At 37.9% G+C, this 21,130-nt stretch overlaps 1 protein-coding gene across 1 annotated transcript in view; it reads right to left on the minus strand.

Annotated features, from left to right (window-relative positions):
• The window catches only part of ADIPOR2 (adiponectin receptor 2), a 125,707-nt gene that overhangs the window by 90,746 nt on the left and 13,831 nt on the right, over nucleotides 1–21,130 (minus strand). The gene's annotated exons all lie outside the window — the stretch shown is intronic.

The following is a 21,130-nucleotide window of genomic DNA, read 5'->3' on the forward strand; positions in this document are numbered from 1 at the left end:
CGTCAGTCTCCTGACTTTGGCGAGCATCTTTGTGACCCTTATTTTGAACTCAATCAGATTAATTATTTATGTCTGTGACATTTAAATCTGTTTCTGGAAATTTGTCTCTTTTTTATTTTTTTTTATTTAAAAAATTTTTTTAAATTTATTTCTAGGAGAGAGAGAGAGACAGCGTGAGCAGGGGAGGGTCAGAGAGAGAGGGTGTCACAGACTCTGAAACAGGCTCCAGTCTCTGAGCTGGCAGTCAGCACAGAGCCCGATGCGGGGCTCGAACCCACAAACCACGAGGTCATGACCTAAGCGAAAGTCGGACGCTTAACCGACTAAGCCACCCAGGCGCCCCTGTCTCTTTTTTAAAACATATCTCTATTTCTTCATTTTCCTTGATTCTTTGTATTGGTTTCTGTATACTAGATAAAACAACCACCTCTTCCAGTTTTTGAGAGTTGTCCCATATAGGAGACCAGTCTTGTCAACCAGCACAACCTGAGCTCCTGGTTGTCTCCCAAACCTTTGTGATTATCCAAGCCACCTTCTTTGTTCTTAGTGGCTCCCAGCTCAGAGCCTGGAGCCTGCTTCAGATTCTGTGTCTCCCTCTCTCTGCCCCTCTCTTGCTCATGCTCTGTCTTTCTCTGTCTCTCAAAAATAAATAAACATTTAGTTCATAGCAGCACTCTCCACAATAGCTAAAACATGGAAAGAGCCTAAGTGTCCATCAAAAGATGAATGGATCAAGAAGATGTGGTTTATCTATACCATGGAATACTACATGGCAATGAGAAACAATGAAATCTGGCCATGTGTAGCAACATGGATGGACCTTGAGGGTGTTATGCTGAGCGAAATAAGTCAGGCAGAGAAGGACAAATATCATATGTTTGCACGTATAGGAGGATTAGGAGGAACTTGACGGAGGAACAAGGGGGAGAAGAAGGGCGGAAATGGTGGGGGAAAGGGAGAGAGGCAAACCATGAGAGACTCTTGAATGCTGACAAAAACTGAGGACTGATGGATGTGGGGGGGAGGGGGGGATGGGCATGGAGGAGGGCACTTTGGGGATGAGCACTGAGTGTTATGTAGAAACTAATTTGACAATAAACTATTTGTAAAAAAAAATAAAAATAAAAATAAATAAACATTTAAAAAATTAGAAAAAAGAAAAATAATAAAGTATGTAACTAATCCCCTTTCAGGGAGAAACTAGGAGATGGGCATTTTTGTTTGCTCCTTCTGCACTGGGCCTAGGTCTAAAATTACAAGGAGATACTCTTGCACCCGTTAAGAGCTGTTTCTTGTTTGCTATAGTCCTACGAATGTAAGTCCCATTGGCTATGAGAGCCAGGTAATCCAGACACCTGTGCCTTGGGCAGCAGCTGCAAAAGCTGGGGCAGAGTGTATACACACTCACTGGAGGGGAATACTGGTGACTTGGAGGGGGATGGAAGGAGATAGTGGGTGAGATGTCCACCAGTTTCCTTGGTCTCTGGGGAGGTCACAGCCACCCCCTAGATGTGTGCTAAAGCTGCTCAGGAAGCAGCTTTCAAAGTATACAGATGGACCCCTTTTGGGGAAAGGCTGATATATAAACATTTTTGCCTACTACTTCTGCTCTGAGCCTGTGGGGATAGCTGTTGAGTGCTAACTGCCAGTTAACAACTGCTTCTTTGTTTGCTATATTCTTGTGGGTCTTATGGATGCAAGCCTCATTGGCTTTCAGAGCTAGGCGTTTTGGGACCCCATCCTTCAGGTGGAAATTTTAAAAGCTAGGACACTAACTGTGAAGCCCAAATCCTTTGTTCCTCAGGGAGAAGCTGGAAGCTGGGAGTTCCCTCCCAATGGCATGATACTATGCTGGGGGTGGGATTTATGGTAAGAGTGTGTTTCGCCCTTACCTACACATTCTGATATGAGTATTTTCTCATTCACCCAATGTAAAGGTAGTTTCTGGATTTCTTTCAGAGACATTGCTCTGTGTGTAGCTATGCACTTGGTGTATCCATGAGAGGAGGGGAGATCAGGAGCCATCCAGTTCAAATGAGTTTTGACAAAGGTATACACTTATGGAAGCATCACTTCAATCAAAATATAGAATATTCCAACACCCCCTGACCACAAATTCCCTCATGCCCCTTTGGAGTCAATAGCTCCCTCTCAAATCAGGCAAGCATTGATCCTTCTGTGAGATTAGTTTTGGCTCTTCTAGAATTCCAAATTAATGGAATTGTGCAGTATATATTCTTTTGTGTCTGGCTTCTTTCACTCAACATAATGTTTTGGAGATTCATTCATGTTTTTGCACATATTAGTACTTTATTCCTTTCTAGTGCTAAGTAGTATACATATATCACAGTTTCACACCTATTCACCCATTGATGAATGTTTGGGTAATTTTCAGTTGTTGACTGCTAAGAATAAAAGCTGCTATGAACATTTACATACAAATCTTTGAGAAGACATATGTTTTCACATCTTTTGGGTAAATACCTAGGAGTGAAATAGTTGAGTTATATGATAAGTTTGTGTTTCTTGCATAGAAGTTCTTTGCCCAAATAAAAAACAAGCAGGATATTTTTTTTTTTAAGAATTTCAGGGTTACATAATATTTCAAAGTTACAAAGACTTGTTTTCATTTAGTCTCTCATTTACTGTGAGAATGGAAATAGAAACACAAAAGTTTACATTACTTTAAAAACATAGAGTAATATGGGGAGCCTGGGTGGCTCAGTCAGTTGGGCATTCAGCTCTTGATTTCTGCTCAGGTCACGATCTCATGTTTTGAGTTTGAGTCCCTCATCAGACTCTGCACTAACGGTATGGAGCCTGTTTGGAATTATCTCTCTTCCTCTATCTCTGCCCCTCCCCTGCTCAAGTTTTCTCCCTCTCGACATAAATAAATAAACTTTAAAAATAGACAAATAGAAATAATAAAATAGAAAATAGAAATAGAAAAAAAACATAGAGTAATAAAGCTCTGTGTTAAAAAGCTACAGATACTGGGGGAAAACAGGAAATAGAGGTGAAAAATCAATGAAGAAAAAATTAATTTCATAAGTAATTTAGAAACACCTGCTAGTAAAAATCTGTCAGCTTTTTATTAAGGAAAAATTCAAGATAGCATCTGTTCTGCTTAGTGACTACTTAAGCAACCACCCACATAGAGAAAACAGTGAGCCAGTAATAAGAAGAAAAAAGAGCATTTGCTGTGCTAAACCGGTTTTCTTAACCTTGAAAATCTTGATGATGTATGGTTAAACTCAGAACTTACAACCAAGTGTTTAGGGTAAGTTGATAAGAATTCTCTCATCAGGTTACCCAGTGTGAATTCTGGAGCCCTTGAGGTTGCGATTTAGTGAAGAGACAATTTGCAGAAATAAGTGCCAAGAACTGACAGGCATTCACTGTGGAAGAAACAGGACTGATTTGGAATTAAATTCCAATAAATGTGACCAAATAGTCAGAGGGTAAGGCTGGAAATTGGGGGTTGTTCTCACAGCACTGTTTCTCTAACTCTCTTCCTTTTCCTTTATTTATTTTTTAAGTGAAAGCAAACTCAGTAAAAAAAAGGGGACTCTGGCAAAAACAAAACAAATCAAAACAAACCCGACAATCCTTACAGAAAAAGTGCCTAAACCATTGAAAGTCTTACTCTTCTCAAAGTTTCTCTTGGTTTAATAGTTTCATATGCCTTGGGTGTCATCAGCCACGTTTAGCCAGGCCTGGCGTACTACTGACAGGCCACAAACAAATGTAGAACAGAAGAGGAAAGAGAAGAAAGAGAGGAAAGAGAGAAAGAGAAAAGAGAACAAAAAAACAAAAAAGCTGAAGGTGTTGTAAGGTAGTCACCTTAGGTAGCTATCAAGGCAAGCAAGCCATACATTTTTAAAAGATAGAATTGCTTTTTTCTTTCCAAGCAAATGAAAGAAACAGGTGAGAGATTCTCAATTTTTTGTGTGTGTACAAAATTAACATTGGAGAGCTTGTTAAGAGTGTTGATTTACAAACACTATCTCCGGAGAGTCTAATTCATTAACTCTCTGGAAGATCCTAGAAATCAGATTTACCAGTCAGATTCCATAGCTTCTGATGCCACAGGCTCCACACAGGCTTAGTCTCATGGATGTATACCCTGTGCCATTGCACAGGGCTCTGTGCTCAAAACGACTCTTCACTTATGTTTAATGCTCTCTTACAGCTGTTGGAATTCTTAACTTTTGCACAAGAGACCCTTCCTGTTCATTTTACACTGGGTCCTGAAAATTATGTAGCTGGTCCTGTCCCCATGGACCACACTTTGAAAAACATGCAATAGAGGTTAGGCCTTGGGCTTCAGTCTTTCACTACTGAAAATATTTGGGCAATTATCTATAGGTCTATGGGATTTTAAGTCTGTTAGATACCCAGCATCTGAATAAAATCACTTTACACAATTTCTACTTGGCACTCTTGGGTCAGGGGTTTCTAAGTGAGTTTGTTTCCAGAGGGAGAGCCCAGGAAGAGGAGTAGCCATTATAACAGGAAGCAAATTCCTGGGGAGAGTTGTTACAGGAATTGGAAATTATTTGTGTAAGGAAGAGATTTTTTTTTTTTAAAAAAAAGTAGAGCCCTTAAAAATAATACAAGGAGAACAATTTGAGGGGAGGCAAAATTGACCCAACAAAGGTGAACAGAAAACCCTGGAATTCAATTATCAAAAGAAAACTTTGGTCATTAAAAGCTAGAAAAAGTTAAAGACCTTTTGAATACATTTTCATCTAACCTAATTCAACTAACCCTTTCAGTAGTAGAGGTGAGTGGGTAGAGATGGCGACTTAAAGAAAATATTGGTCAGATTGTCACAGTATTTTATGGGAGCACTGGGACCAAAAAGCTTTGACTACTAATCAAAAGTTCCCATTTCCCCAATCACTGTTTACCTTTGGTAAAGCATCAACAATGCACATTCCATGGGGTAAAAAAAACAACTAAGGCAATGAGTCAGATCCCTCCCAGGCCAAAAAATAGAATCAGTACACATGTTAGTTAAATCTAAGAGTCTGTAATGCAACTTGAATACACTCATCTCAGCAGTCAAATCAGATTACCCAGGCTTAAGAGTCTGGCTATCCTTAAAGTAGAACAAGAAGAGAAAAGCTGTATTAGCTTTACCCAGAATGGTCAGCTGGTTATTCAACATTTTGTATGGTTGCTCATTTTTATTTATTCTTAACTGGCTTTTCACCATCATTATCATCAATGCCACCTGTATGTAATAATTATAAAAATAATAGCTAATATATATAGACTATGTACAATGTTCTAAGCATTTTCTGAGCTATTTATACACATATATATATTAAGTCATGTAATCCTCACTACAATCCTATGACATAGTACCATTGTTATCTCCATTTTACAGATAAGGAAACTGATGCACAGACAGGTTAAGTGACTTGTTTAAGGTCACACAGTTATTACATAGCAGAGCTAAGAGTCAAACACAGGGACCATGACTATATTACCCAGGCACTTAACTGCTAGACAATGTAGTAAAGAGGACTATTCAGGGAGCTTAACGAAGCAAAGCAAACAGAATTGTTTGGAACATTTTTGGGGTTATGGACTCCTTTGAGAATCTATATCCCTCAGAAAAATAAATATATACAGCACATTTTTACAAACTCTCAGAGGACTGCCTTTGTTCCTCCAAGACCATACATTTACCTTGATGACTCATCTCAGGCTAAAAATGCCTACTCCAGACACTAATTATTTAAAATTGTAAAATAGCTATCACTACCAAAGACAAAAGTATTTTTAAATTCTAATGGTGGGGCACATGGGTGGCTCAGTCAGCTTTTCAACAGACGCTTGATTTTGGCGCAGGTCATGATCCCAGGGTTATGGTCAAATCCCATATAGGGCTCTGCACCGAGCATGGAAACTGCTTAAGATACTCCCTCTCTCTCTCTCTCTCTCTCAGTCTCTCCCACAGCCCCTCTCCTCCACTCATGCCCTCTCTCTGTAAATAAATAAATTAATTAATAAATTAATTAATTAAATGAAATGAAAAACCTAATGGTTCTGTGAAGTATAGACTCAGACCAATAATAAAACTGTAAGCCTTATACCTGTACCATGTCATCAAACCCAAGAACCAGCTATTTTTAAATAACAAATTTTTTTAATGTTTATTTATTTTGAGAGAGAAAGTACACACATGCATGCAAACATGGAAAGGTAGAGAAAGGGGGAGAGCGAGACTCCTAAGCAAGCTCCACACCATCAGATCAGAGCCCAACACAGGGCTCAATCTCACCAACTGTGAGCCTGAGCCAAAATCAAGAGTTGGACACTTAACCAACTAAGCCACCCAGGTGCCCTAAACAACAAATTTTAAAGCTTTTTTATTAACTGCCAAATTATTTCAAGATGAAAGAGCAAATCACTGTAATTTCTAGCACGTAACACGGTGGTTACATATACTGAGTGCTCAATAAATGTCGACAGAGAAGAAAAGAGAGAAAATGAAGGTAAAGGTATCTTAATGTTACTTAGTAGTGGTAGTAAATGTGGTTGCAAAATATCGTTCAACTTCTTTTTTTTTCTTAAGTTTCTTTTTAAGTAATCTCTATTCCCAATGGGGGGCTCGAACTTACAACCCCAACCAAGATCAAGAGTCATGTTCCACCAACTAAACCATCCAGGCATCCCTTAACTCCTTTTTAATAGCATTCAGCCATTCAATCATTTATTTAACAAGATTTGTTGAATATTTATTATGTAATAGAAGCCATGTTAGGCATCAAGGGTAAATTTTTAAGGCACTGTGGAACAAACACACCAAAAATGTGAAATCTGTGAAAAGCAAGCTGTCATGTGATGAACAAAACTAGCAATTAGAAAAACACATAAAAGAGTATATAAAGGTTGAAAGCAAAATCTATATAGGTGTTGCAAATCTGGTGAGAGAACATCAATATTTGCCTTTAATTTCAGGTTCTTTCTTCCTTCTGTACATACCCACACCTTGAAAACTCATTCTCAAAATTAAATTATTTGAGTTTTGCTTCAACAAACTTCTTGGCTTGATAGTTCTTTCGCTTTTCAAGGGTTCACTCATTAATTAAATACAAAATGTGGCATTTCTGAATACTAGGTGTCCATTTAAATTTAGCCAATTGAGGAGCACCTGGGTGGCTCAGTCAGTTAAGCATCTGACTTTGGCTCAGTTCATGATCTTGTGGTTTGCGAGTTTGAGCCCTGTGTTGGGTTCCCTGCTGTCAGGATAGAGCCTGATTCAGATCCTCTGTCTCCCTCTCTCTCTGCCTCTCCCCTGCCTCTCACTCTGTCTCTCGCTCTCTCAAAATAAAAAACATAATTAATTAATTAATTAAGCCAATTAAGAAACAAGTTAGAAAACAACCCACAACAATTTGGGGAAGGGAGACTCACACTCAGGACACATGTATGACAATAACCTTAGAATATACTAGAGTATTGAGAAAACAAGTGCAAACCAAGACAGTTTGGGTTTTCACCATGCCAGCTGGACGTATGACTCAGTAGAAACAGGTGATTAAATTGGTCTAAGAAATTTGGTGACAGAAAGTCCAGATCAATGATTTCAGAAGATCTTGTTAATGATAGAAGCAAACAATAGGGGACCACTTAATTTTCTTTTTTTTTAATTTCTAGGAGAGAGAGAGAGACAGTGTGAGCAGGGGAGGGTCAGAGAGAGAGGGAGTCACAGACTGAAACAGGCTCCAGGCTCTGAGCTGGCAGTCAGCACAGAGCCCGACGCGGGGCTCGAACCCACGAACCGCGAGATCATGACCTAAGCGAAAGTCGGACGCTTAACCGACTAAGCCACCCAGGCGCCCCAATAGGGGACCACTTAAAACTTACTGCTGATGCTAAGAACACTTGTTTAATACTCTGTAGAGCAGTGGATCTGTTTTACTCTACTTTCCCTGTTTTTTTGTTTTTTGTTTTTAATTTTTTAAGTATTTATTTTTGAGAGAGATACAGAGAAAGAGACAGAGACAGAGTGCAAGCAGGGGAGGGACAGAGAGAGAGGGAAACACAGAATCTGAAGAAGGCTCCAGACTCTGAGCTGTCAGAACAGAGCCAAACGTGGGAGGCTCAAACTCACAAACTGTGAGGTCGTGACCTAAGCCGAAGTCAGACAACCAATTGAGTCACCCAGGTGCCCCTCTACATTCCCTGGTTTAAAACCATTTTTCAAACTATACTGATGCATGCTTTTCAAGCCTGGGTTCAGTCACAGGAAATCTCTAACTAACTCAACAGGCTAATGAGCAAACATTTTATAAATAGCATGTCTCAGAGTTCATAATGCTAGTCCACTGGGAAGCAACTTAGCTCTAGAGAATGCTGTCATTTGTCTATAACAGTATCTTTTGTCAGCCCCAATTTGGTTAATAACTACAGTTATGCTTTGGTCATTTCAGCAGCTCTGAGTCTTTGTCAGGCCTTACCCTTATTATGTGCCTTCATACCTTCTTCATGGACTACTGCAATAAGTTCCTAATTGGTCTCTCTCCCATCAATCTCATCACCCTCTAAACCATTCTATATATTACTGCCAAGACTAACTTTCAAAATGAACCAAGTTTGAAAACTTTCAAAGACTTTCAAAGTCCAAATTCCCTTAAGCTGATAGCCAAGGCCCTCTACCTTCTGTCACTAATTTGCTATTCCAGAAATTTGCTCACATCATTTCCTGTACCATGTACCATGTATTCCCAGAATATGTCCTCCAGTCTCTACTTGTCTGTCTTTCCTTCTTTTGGAAAACCTTAGCTTCCAACTAACTTATTAAGAAGTCCTTTCTAAGAGCCTAAGTGTCCATCAACAGATGAATGGATCAAGAAGATGTGGTTTATCTATACCATGGAATACTACATGGCAATGAGAAACAATGAAATCTGGCCATGTGTAGCAACATGGATGGACCTTGAGGGTGTTATGCTGAGCGAAATAAGTCAGGCAGAGAAGGACAAATATCATATGTTTGCACGTATAGGAGGATTAGGAGGAACTTGACGGAGGAACAAGGGGGAGAAGAAGGGCGGAAATGGTGGGGGAAAGGGAGAGAGGCAAACCATGAGAGACTCTTGAATGCTGACAAAAACTGAGGACTGATGGATGTGGGGGGGAGGGGGGGATGGGCATGGAGGAGGACACTTGTGGCGATGAGCACTGAGTGTTATGTGGAAACTAATTTGACAATAAACTATTTGTAAAAAAAAAAAAAAAAAGAAGTCCTTTCTAATACTACAGCTAAAAATGGACATCCTTTTTGCAGTTTTACTCATCATTAAAAGTTAATTCATAAATTTTATGGTATGCATTATAGCACAATTCAAAAATTGTTTAAATTAACATACATATCCACAGTTAATTAATAACCTTCAAGTTTGACAAGTTGGCAGACCAGATAACCTGAAAATTCTCCAGTGAGAAATACCTAAAACTGCTGAATAAGTTCAAAAGCTTTCTTTTAAATGCAACACTGAATACTTAAGAAATAAATTTAATTTCCATTTTTCAGAAACACAAAGGGAATGAAAACCACTGTAGTAAATGTGAATTAAAGCTTCATTTTCTCCTGAAGATAGATAGGAAACAGGAAAAGAAAAAAGTTTTCCCTGAGAAGTTAATAACCTTATAATAACCATGCAAGCCTAAGATTTAAATGTAGAATATTATTGATGCTAAAAAATAAGCATTTTAAAATTATAAGCCCTCTAAAAAAATGTAAGAATAAGAATAAATGAAACAAGAACAAGTAGAAATGCAAAATGATCAAATTTCTAAAAATAATAAATAATAATTTAGTGAATAAGTTGAACAGCAGATTAGATATAGCTAAAGGGAAAATCAAGGGACTGGCTGGATTAACCCAGAAGACAGCATAGATGAGAGAGAAAAATAGAGTTTTAGAGAAAAGAGAATAATATGTCCACTATAACTCTAATAATAGGTGGTCTAGAAGAAGAAAAGGGAGAAGAGAAGATGATGGCAGAGTAGGAGGACCCTAGGCTCACCTTGTCCCATGAATACAACTAGATAACTACCAAATCCTCCTAAATACTCCAGAAATTGATCTGAAGACTGGCAGAACACACTCTACAACTAAAGGTAGGGAAGAGGTCACATTGAAGAAGGTAGGAAGTCAGGGACATGGTTTGGGAAAGAAATGGATTGTGGCTGCTGCAGTGGGGAGGGAGCTGTGGTCTCAGAGAAGGATGAGAGACAAACTGACACACAAGGGAACACACAAGGAAAACAAATTTCCACAGCAACTGACCTGGAAAGCAAGAGGACCCAAATTTTGCAAATTCTTGCAACCAGTGGGGCTTGGAGCCTGGAGTTTTAAAGGTCAGTGTGATTGGCTCTAGAAGAGCTCAGAGGCCACTGGAGCTGCTCTTGGAGAGAAGGCAAGCAAACAACCCACGGACATACAACATGGAAACAGCAATCTGAAGAGCACACAGTAGTGAGGTCAGTTGCTCATCCTGGTACATATCCCAGAGAGGCAGCATACATAGGAGCTAGCTGCTGCCATTTCCCTCCCCCACCACTCACCATAAACACAGAGCCACCTGCAGGTACCAGCACAGCACCCACACTTCCTTCCTAAGTTGCTTACACCAAGTCTCACCCCCCATGCTCCAGAATGACCACTCTTCCCGGTCACAGTTGCCTCAGTTCTAGTACGGTGGGGCCCTTCCTGAGAAGACCAGCCCACACCCTTCCCAACACAATGTCTCCTGACTCAAGAGTTTTGCAAGCCTTTTGTTGTGGTGGCGGTAGCAATGGGTCTCATTTCACAAGCTGACCAGAACCCACATAGTTAAAACTCACCATATTCAGGCAAGGGACCACACACTGCCCATAACAGGCACAAAAAGCCTCTGCAGATGACTGACCAAAAGGACAAAGTGGCCAGGACACAACAGCAGAGAGCATGCAGCACACATTGGAGACACTTTCAGAAGTGTCAGGCCCTGGGGAAAAGAAGACATTACACTGCAGGGCACTACAGGACCTTCTTCATAAAGCTATTAAACTCAAGAAAAGGAGATGTAGCTGACTTTCCTAATACAGAGAAACAGGCACAGAGACTTAGACAAAATGAGAAGACAGAGTAATTTGTCCCAGACAAAAAATAGGACAAGGCCATGGGCAGAGAACAAAGCGAAACAGATATAAGTAACATGCCTGATGGAGGATTTAAAGCAATCATCATAAGGATACTCACTTGACATGAGAAAAGAGTGGAGGGTATGAGTGAGACCCTTAACACAGAAATATACAATAACAGGGGTGCCTGGGTGGCTTAGTTGGTAAGCAACCGACTTCAACTCAGGTCATGATCTCACCATTCATGGTTTCATGCCCTACATAAGGCTCTGTGCTGACAGCTTGGAGCCTGGAGTCTGCTTTGATTCTCTGTCTCCCTCTCCTTCTGCCCCTCCCCTATTCATGGTCTCTCTCTCAAACTAAATAAATTAATAAATAACATTTTAAAAGTTAAAAAAAAGAAATATGGAATAATATAGTACAGAAAAAGGACTCAATAAATGAAAAGGGAAATATACTTGATGGAATGAATGGCAGGCTGAAAGAAGGAAAGAAAAAAATTAATGACCTAGAAGACAAAGTGATGGAAAGTAATCAAGCTGAACAAAAGAGAAAAAGGAATTACACAAAATAAGATTAGACTTAGCGAACTCTGGGACTCCATCAAATGTAATACCATTCATATTATAGGAGTCTCAGAAGAAGAGAGAGAAAAAGCAGGCAGAGAATTTATTTGAAGAAATAATAGCAGGAAACTTTTCCTAATCTGGGGAAGGAAACAGATATTCAGATCCAGGACTCACAGAGAACCACCAGCAAAATCAGAGCCACACCAACACATATTGTAATTCAAATTACAAATGGCAAAATATCATGATAAAGAAAAAATATTAAAACAAAAACTGTGACTCAGTCGGGCAAGTGTCAGACTTCATCTCAGGTCATGATGTGGTTCATAAGTTTGAGCTGTCAGCTCAGAGACTGCTTGGGATCCTCTGTCTCCCTCTCTCTATGCCCCTTCCCCACTCACGCTCTCTTCTATTTCGTTCTCAAAAATAAATAAACATTAAAAAATAAAACTTTGGACACAGCACAAGCAGTTCTAAGAGCGAAGTGTATAGCAATATAGGCTTCCCTCAAGAAGCAAAAAAAATCTCAAACAAATAATCTAAACTTACACCTAAAGGAGCTAGAAGAAGAAGAAGAACAACAACAACAATGATGACAACGACAACAACAAACTAAAACTAGCAGAAGGAAGTAAATAATAAAGATTAGAGCAGAAATAAATGACCTAGAAACTAAAAGATACAATAGAACAGATCAATGAAACCAAGAGCTGGTTCTTTGGAAAAAAAATCAATGAATTTGATAAACCACTACCCAGACTTATCAAGGAAAAGAAAAGAAACACCTAAGGAAATAAAATCATAAGTTAGATAGGAAAAATAACAACTGACATTGCAGAAATATAAATAATTATAATAGAATATTACGGGGTTGCCCAAGTGACTCAGTAGATTAAGCGTCCAACTCTTGATTTCAACTCAGGTGATAATCTCACAGTTCGTGGATTCAGGACCAATGTCGGGCTCTGTGCTGAAAGCGTGGAACCTACTTGGGATTCTGTCTCTCCCTCACTCTCTCTGCCTCTCCTCTACCTTCAAAAATAAATAAACCTTTCAAAAAGAGAATATTATGAAAAACTGTATGGCAATAAATTGGACAACCTAGAAGAAATGGATAAATTCCTAGAAATATAAAAACTACCAAAACTGAAACAGGAATAAATAGAAAATATGAAGAGATCCATAACCAGCAAAGAAATTGAATCAGTAATCAAAACTTTTGAAACAAAGAAAGGCCCAGGGCTAGGTGGCTTCCCAGAGAAATTCTACCAGACATTTAAAAAAGAGTTAATACCCATTCTTCTCAAACTTTTCCAAATAATAGAAATAGAATGAAAACTTCCAAATTCATTCTGTGAGGTCAGCATTACCTCGATTCCAAAAACCAGACAAAGATTCCACTAAAAAGTAGAATTATAGGCCAATATCCCTGATGAACATGGACGCAAAAATTCTCAACAAGATACTAGCAAATTAAATTCAACAATACATTAAAAGAATTATCCACCATGATCAAGTAGGATTTATTCCCAGGATGCTGGGGTGGTTTAATATTCTCAAATCAATCTACATGATATACCACATTAAGAAAAGAAAAGAAAAGAGTCACATGATCCTCTTAATAGATGCAGAAAAGGTATTTGTCAAAATATAGCATGAATTCTTGATAAAAGCCATCAACAAAATAGGAATAGAGGTAATAGGATAGAGCTAATATCATCCTCAATGGGGAAAAACTGAGAGCTTTTCTCTATGGTCAGGAACAAGAAAGGAATGTCCACTCTCATCACCGTTATAGTACTGGAAGTCCCTAGCCTCAGCAATTAGACAACAGAAAGAAATAAAAGGTGTCCAAATTGGCAAGGAAAAAATCAAACTTTTACTATTCACAGGCAACATGATATTCAGTGTAGAAAACCTGCAAGACTACACCAAAAAACTACTAGAACTAGAATACATAAATTCAGCAAAGTTCCAGAATATAAAATCAACATACAGAAATCTGTTGCATTTCTATACATCAACAACAAAGCAGCAGAAAAAGAAATTAAAAAACAATCCTCATTTAAAATTACACCAAAACCCACAAGATACCTAGGAATAAACCTAACCAAAGAGGTAGAGAGATCTGTATTCTGAAAACTACAGAACACTTATGAAAGAAATTGAACAGGATGCAAAAAAGTGGAAAAACATTCCATACTTATGAACTGAAAGAATATTGTTAAAATGTCTATACTACCCAAAGCAATCTACACTTAACGCAATCCTGATAAAAATACCACCAGCATTTTCCCCTGAGCTAGAACAAACAATACTGAAATTTGTATGAAACCACAAAAGACACCAAATAACGAAAACAATCTTGAAAAAGAAAAGCAGGGGTACCTGGGTGGATCAGTTGGTTAAGCTCAGGTTATTATTTCACAGTATGTGGGTTTGAGCCCCAGGTCAGGCTCTGCACTGACAGTTCAGAGCCTGGAGCCTGCTTTGGATTCTCCCTCTCTCTGCCCCTCCTCCCCTTGCACTCTGTCTTTCTCTAAAAATAAATAAACATTTAAAAAACTATAAAGAAAAATTATTTTAAAAAGAAAAACTGGAGGCATCACAATTTCGGACCTCAAACTATATTACAAAGCTGTAGTCATTAGGATAGTATGGTACTGGCACAAAACCAGACACATGGATCTGTGGAACAGAATAGAAAACTCAGAAATAGACCCACAACTATATGGTCAACTAATCTTCAACAAAACAGGAAAGAATATCCAATGGAAAAAAGACCGTTTCTTCAACAAATGGTGTTGGGAAAACAAACTGGACAGTGACATGCAGAAGCATGAAAATGGACAGCTTTCTTACACCACACAGAAAAATAAATTCAAAATGGATAAAAGATCTAAATGTGAAATAGGAAACCATCAAAATCCTAGAGGAGAACAAAGAGAGCAACCTCTTTGACCTCAGCCATAGCAACCTCTTACTAAACACACCTCCAGAGACTAGAGAAACAAAAACAAAAATGAACTATTGGGACTTCATCAAGATGAAAATCTTCTGCACAGTGAAGGAAACAATCAACAAAATTAAAACAACCTATGGAATGGGAGAAGATATTTGCAACTGACATATCTGATAAAGGATTAGTATCCAAAGTATATAAAGAACTTCTCAAACTCAACACCCGAAAAATAAATGATGCAGTAATAAATAGGCAGAAGTGGGACACCTGGGTGCCTCAGTTAAGCATCTGACTCTTGGTTTGGCTCAGGTTGTGATCTCAAGGTTCATGGGTTCAAGCTCCACATCAGGCTTTGCATTGGCAGCGTGGAGCCTGACTGGGATTCTCTCTCCCTCTCTCTGCCCCTTCCCTGCTTGTACACATGCACATGCTCTCTCTCTCTCTCTCTCTCTCTCAATAAATAAATAAATAAGTAAATAAATAAATAAGCTTTAAAAAAAAAAAAAGAAAAGAAATAGGCAGAACACATGAACAGATATTTTTCCAAAAAAGACATCCAGATGGCTAACAGACACATGAAAAGATGCTCAACATCACTCATCATCAGGGAAATACAAATCAAAACCATGATGAAATATCACCTTACACCTGTCAGAATGGCTAAAATTCACAACACAGGAAACCACAGATGTTGGCAAGGATGTGGACAAAGGGGAACCCTCCTACACTGTTGGTGAGAATGCAAAACTGGTACAGCCACTCTGGAAAACAGTATCAAGTTTCCTCAAAAAGTTAAAAATATGGGGCACCTAAGTGGCTCAGTTGATTAAACGTCTGATTTCAACTCAGGTCATGATCTCACAGTTCATGGGTTCAAGCCCTATGTCAGGCTCTGTGCTGAAATCTCGGAACCAGGAGCCTACTTCAGATTCTGTCTGCCTCTCTCTCTGCCCCTCCACCACTCATGCTTTATCTTCCTTAAAAAGAAAATAAACATTAAAAAATTTTAAATAAAACTACCCTATAACCCAGTAATTGAATTACTATGTATTTATCCAAAGGATACAAAATACTGAGGCACAAGGGGTACATGCACTCTGATGTTTATAGCACCACTATCAACAATAGCCAAATTATGGAAGAGCCCAAATGTCCATCAACTGATGAATGGATAAAGAAGTGGTATGTGTGTGTGTGTGTGCGTGTATATATATATATATATATATATATACATATATAAAATGAATATATATATAAAATGAATGAAATATTTATATTTATATATATATATAAAATGAAGGTCAAATGTGTGTATTATATATATATATATAAAATGAAGGCCGTATAGGAAAAACCCATAGCTAACATTATCCTCAATGGGGAAGAACTGAGAGCCTTTCCCTAAAATCAGGAACAAGATTAGGATGTCCACTGTCACCATATTTATTTAACATAGTACTGGAAGTCCCAGCCACAGCAATCAGACAACAAAATCAACAAAGACAACAAAGAAGTCAAACTTTCACTATTTGCAGATAACATGATAGAAAACCTCAGACTTCACCAGAAATATGCTAGAACTGAAAAACAAATTCAGTTAAGTCACAGGGTACAAAATCATTTGACAGAAATCCATTGCTTTTCTGTACATCAATAATGAAGCAGCAGAAAGAGAAATTAACAAAACAATCCCCATTTACAGTTGCACCAAAAATAAAAAGATAACCAGAAATAAACCTAAACAAAGAGATGAAAGACCTGTACTCTGAAAACTGTAAAGCACTGATGAGAGAAATTGAAAATGACAAAAAGAAATGGAAAAATAACCCATGTTCATGGATGGGAAGAACAATTGTCTCTATAACCCAAAGCAATCTACACACTCAATGCAATTCCTATCAAAATATCAACAAGACTTTTCACAGAACTAGAAAAAATAATCCTAAACTTTGTAGGAAAGCACAAAAGACCCTGAATAGCCAAAGAAATTTTGAAAAAGCAAAGCTGAAACCATCACAATTCCAGACTTCAAGTTATATTATAAAGCTTAAGTAATAAAAACAGACATATAGATCACAAAAGCAGACATACAGATCAACAGGACAGAATAGAATAGAAAGCACAAAAATAAACCCATGATTATGTGGTCAATTAATCTGACAAAGCAGGAAAGAATATTCAATGAGAAAAAGACAGTCTTCAACAAACGGTGTTAGGAAAACTGGACGGCAACATGTAAAAGAACGAAACTGAACCACTGTCTTACACTAGACACAAAAATCTATTCAAAATGGATTAAAGACCTCAATGCAAGACCTGAAACCAGGGGTGCCTGGGTGGCTCAGTTGGTTAAGCATCTGACTTTGACTCAGATCATAATCTTACAGCTAATAATTTTGATGACTGAATTGGGCTCTGTGCTAACATCTCAGAGCCTGCTTTGGATCATCTGCCTCCTTCTCTCTGCCCTGCTCATGTTCTCTCTCTCTCTCTCTCTCTCTCTCTCTCTCTCTCTCTCTCTCTCTTTCTCAAAAATAAATAAACATTTAAAAAAAAAAAGACCTGAAACCATAAAAATCCTCAAAGAGAGCACAGATTATAATTTCTCTGACACTAGCCTTAGCAACTCTTTTCTAGAAAAGGTCCCCAGAGCCAAGGGAAATAACAGCAATAATAAACTATTTGGACTACAGAAAACAAAAACAAAAACTTCTGCACAATGAAGGAAATAATCAACAAAACTAAAAGGCAACCTTTGGAATGGGAGAAGATATTTACAAATGACATATCGGATAAAGGGTTAGTATCCAAAATATATAAAGAACTTGTAAAACTCAACACCCAAAAAACAAATAATCCAGTTAAAAAAAGGGCGGAAGACATGAATAGAGGGACAAATTTCAAGTTGCCACACATCCAGAAGCTACAGAAATGCTCTCAGGGAATGTAGCCTGGGGATGCCATCTTTGCACTCTCCCTTGGCTTTGCTAGTTTTCTGGTACCTCCCATAAAGGACTCATCTGGAGCCCCGATTTTTGCAACTGTCTCCAATGAGACACTTCCAGATTTCCTGGTCTGGAGGCCATCAAGGTTAACCATTATGGTACCACAGGACTGTATATATTTGCATACCTTAAAAATTGCTGCCTGAGGGTCTACTTTCCAATTAGCCTGAAACTAAGGGCTAACTGAGACTCTCCCTCTGGAACTGGAAGTCTCTCAATAAGTGGGATCTATCAGGAATAAATCAGGTTGGGGTACCTGGGTGGCTCAGGTGGTTGAGCAACCGACTTTAGCTCAGGTCATGATCTCATGGTCTGTGGGTTCAAAGCCCCGTGTCGGGCTCTGTGCTGATATCTCAGAGCCTGGAGACTTCTTTGAATTCTGTGTCTCCTTCTCTCTCGGCCCCTCCTCTACTCTCATTCTGTCTCTATCTCTATCTCTCTCTCTCAAAAATAAACATTAAAAAAATTTTTTTAAGGAAAAAATCAGGTTGCTTAGACAATCATTAAAGTTTGAGAAACAACCAAGAACTAAGGCAAGGTTAAATGGTAGGTTTTCTTTCCTACAAAAGGCCACTCCTTTAAGACTGGAAAAGAGAGCTGTTTCACCTAATACATAGAAACAAACAGAGTCAAGCAAAATAAGGAGACTGGGGCATGTTCCAATAAAAAAGAACAAGATAAAACCCCAGAGGGGAAAAACCTTAGTGAAACAAAGATAAGTAATTTACCTGATGAAGAGTTCAGGATAATGATCATAAGGATGTTCATTGAACTCAGGAGAAGAATGGATGAACAGTGAGAACTTCAACAAAGAGACAGAAAATATAAGAAAGTACCAAACAGAAGTTACAGAACTAAAGAATACAATAACTGCACTGAAAAAACACATTGGAGGGGTACAACAGCAGACTCGATGAAGCAGAAGAAAGAATCAGTAAGCTGGAAAAGAGGGAAGTAGAACTCACCCAATCCGAGCAGCAAAAAGAAAAATTAATGTTAAAAAGTGAGACAACATCATGCAGGATAACATCTGCATTATATGGGTCCCAAAAGGCGAAGAGAGAGAAGAAAGGAGCAGAAAATTTCTTTGAAAAAATAATGGCTGAAGTCCTCCCTAACCTGGGGAAAGAAACAGATATCCAGATCCAGGAAAGCCAAAGAGTTCCAAAAAAGATAAACGCAGAGAGATCCACACCAATACACATTATAATTAAAATGTCAAGTGTTAAAGATGAAGAGAAAATCTTAAAAGCAGCAAGAGAAAAACAAAGCACAATGTGAAAAACAAATGCTTTGGGTCAGAAGGAAGTGTTGTGATATATATATTCAAAGTGCTGAAGGGGAAAAAGTTCCAACTAGGAGCACTCTATTTGGCAAGGTTATCATTCAGAATCAAAGAAGAGATAAAGAGGGGCACCTGGCTGGCCCAGTCAGTAGAACATGTGACTCTCAGTCTCAGGGGGGTGGTAAATTCAAGCCTCATGTTAAGAATGGAACCTATTTAAAAAAAAAAAAGAGTAAAGGAGAGATAAAGAGCTTTACAGACAAACAAAAGCTAAAGGATTTATTCATCACTACTAAATTGACCCTACAAGAAATGTTAAAGGAATTTCTTTAAGCTAAAAGATGGGGGGGGGGGGGCAAAAATTTATAAGAAAAAACATGCGAGAGTAAAAATCCAGTGGTAAATATATAATAAAGGTAGTGAGTTAATCATTTACAAAGCTAGCATGAAGGTTAAAAGGCAAAAGCAGCAAAAATAACTATAACCACAATAATTAGTTAAGAGATATACAAAATAAAAAGATGTAAATTGTGATATCAAAAAGCAATTTATTTTAAGCTGATAACAAGTTTGAATACATTCTGAAACTCTGCATTTTTACTCCTTCCTCCATAACTTTTTGTTTTTGATGTCACATTTTGCATCTGACAGCAAAGAAATACAAGACATCATAAGAGACTACTACAATTATATGCCAACACATTTGACAACCTGGCAAAAAAAATAGAAAAATGACTAGAAATATATAGTCTTCTAATACTGATTCATAAAGAACTAGAAAATCTGAATAGGTCAATTACTGCAAAAGGATTTTTTTGCAATGGTAACTAGACATTGTGGTGATCATTTTGCAACACATACAAATGTCAAATCATGTTGTACACCTGAAAACTATACTTCAATTAAAAATTTTTTTTAAATGTTTATTTATTCTTGAGAGACAGAGAGTGTGCAGGGGAGGGGCAGAGTGTGAGGGAGTCACAGAATTTAAAGCAGGCTCCAGGCTCTGAGCTGTCGTCATCACAGAGCGTTTGGGACTTGAACCCACAAACCCATGAGATCATGACCTGAGCCAAAGTCAAATGCTTACCTGACTGAGACACCCAGGTGACCCTGTTACACTTCAATTTTAAGAAGTTTCATGTATTAGCATGAATGAATTGCAAAAATAATGTGTTTTGAAGTAAGCAAATCACAGTAGAATACATAACATTATGATCTCACTTACACGAAAGTTAAAAAAAAATAGGCAAAACTAACCAGTGTATTGACTAAAAAATTAGGCAAAACTAACCAGAGATAGATACACAGTTAGCTTTAAAAAAAAAAAGACAAAGAAATGAGGAAGTTTGATCAAGGAGTGGCATACAAGTGGCTTTTGAGGTATAATAATGTTCCATGTCATGGCTTAGGTACATTTTATTGCTATTTTTTAAACTGTACTTTTTCCCCCTCTCATTCACTCATAAGATATTGAGAACCTACTCTAGATCAGACCCTGAGCTGGATGTTGGAGATATAATGATGACCAAGCTAGACAAGGCCTCATTGAGGAATTTGATATAAATTACATTTATGAATTCCAGTTACCTTTTTTGCAGAAATAGAAAACTGATCCTAAAGCTAATGTGAAAAAGCAAGGGACATAGAATTGCCAAAATAATCTTGAAAAAGAATAGTCAAAGGGCTCACACTTCTCAACTATAAAACTTACTTCAAACCTAATCAAGATGATATGATATTGCCATAAGAATAGACATACATATCAATGGAATAGAATGAATAGTTTAGAAATAAGCCCATACATCTATGGTCAGTTGATTTCTGACAAGGAAGCCAAGACCATCCACTGGAAAAAGAATAGTCTTTTCACAAATGGTGCAACAGATACCCCTGTTCAAATTCATGAATTTAGACCCCTACCTCACACCATATAAAAAGTTTAACTTAAAATGGATCAAAGACTTAAATGTCATAGCTAAGAAGATAAAGTTCTAAGAAGAAAACATAAGTATTAATCTTCACAGTCTCAGATTAAGCAACAATGTCTTAGATATGGTACCTAAAACACAAGCAACCAAAGATAAATTGGATTTTATAAAAATGAAGATTTTGTGTAACAGAAAAGTGAAAAGACAATCCACAACATGGAGGAAGATAT

This window comes from Hyaena hyaena, unplaced genomic scaffold (genome assembly GCF_003009895.1).
Source record: "Hyaena hyaena isolate Hyena2069 unplaced genomic scaffold, ASM300989v1 scaffold_108, whole genome shotgun sequence".
In the NCBI taxonomy this organism is placed as follows: Eukaryota; Metazoa; Chordata; class Mammalia; order Carnivora; family Hyaenidae; genus Hyaena; species Hyaena hyaena.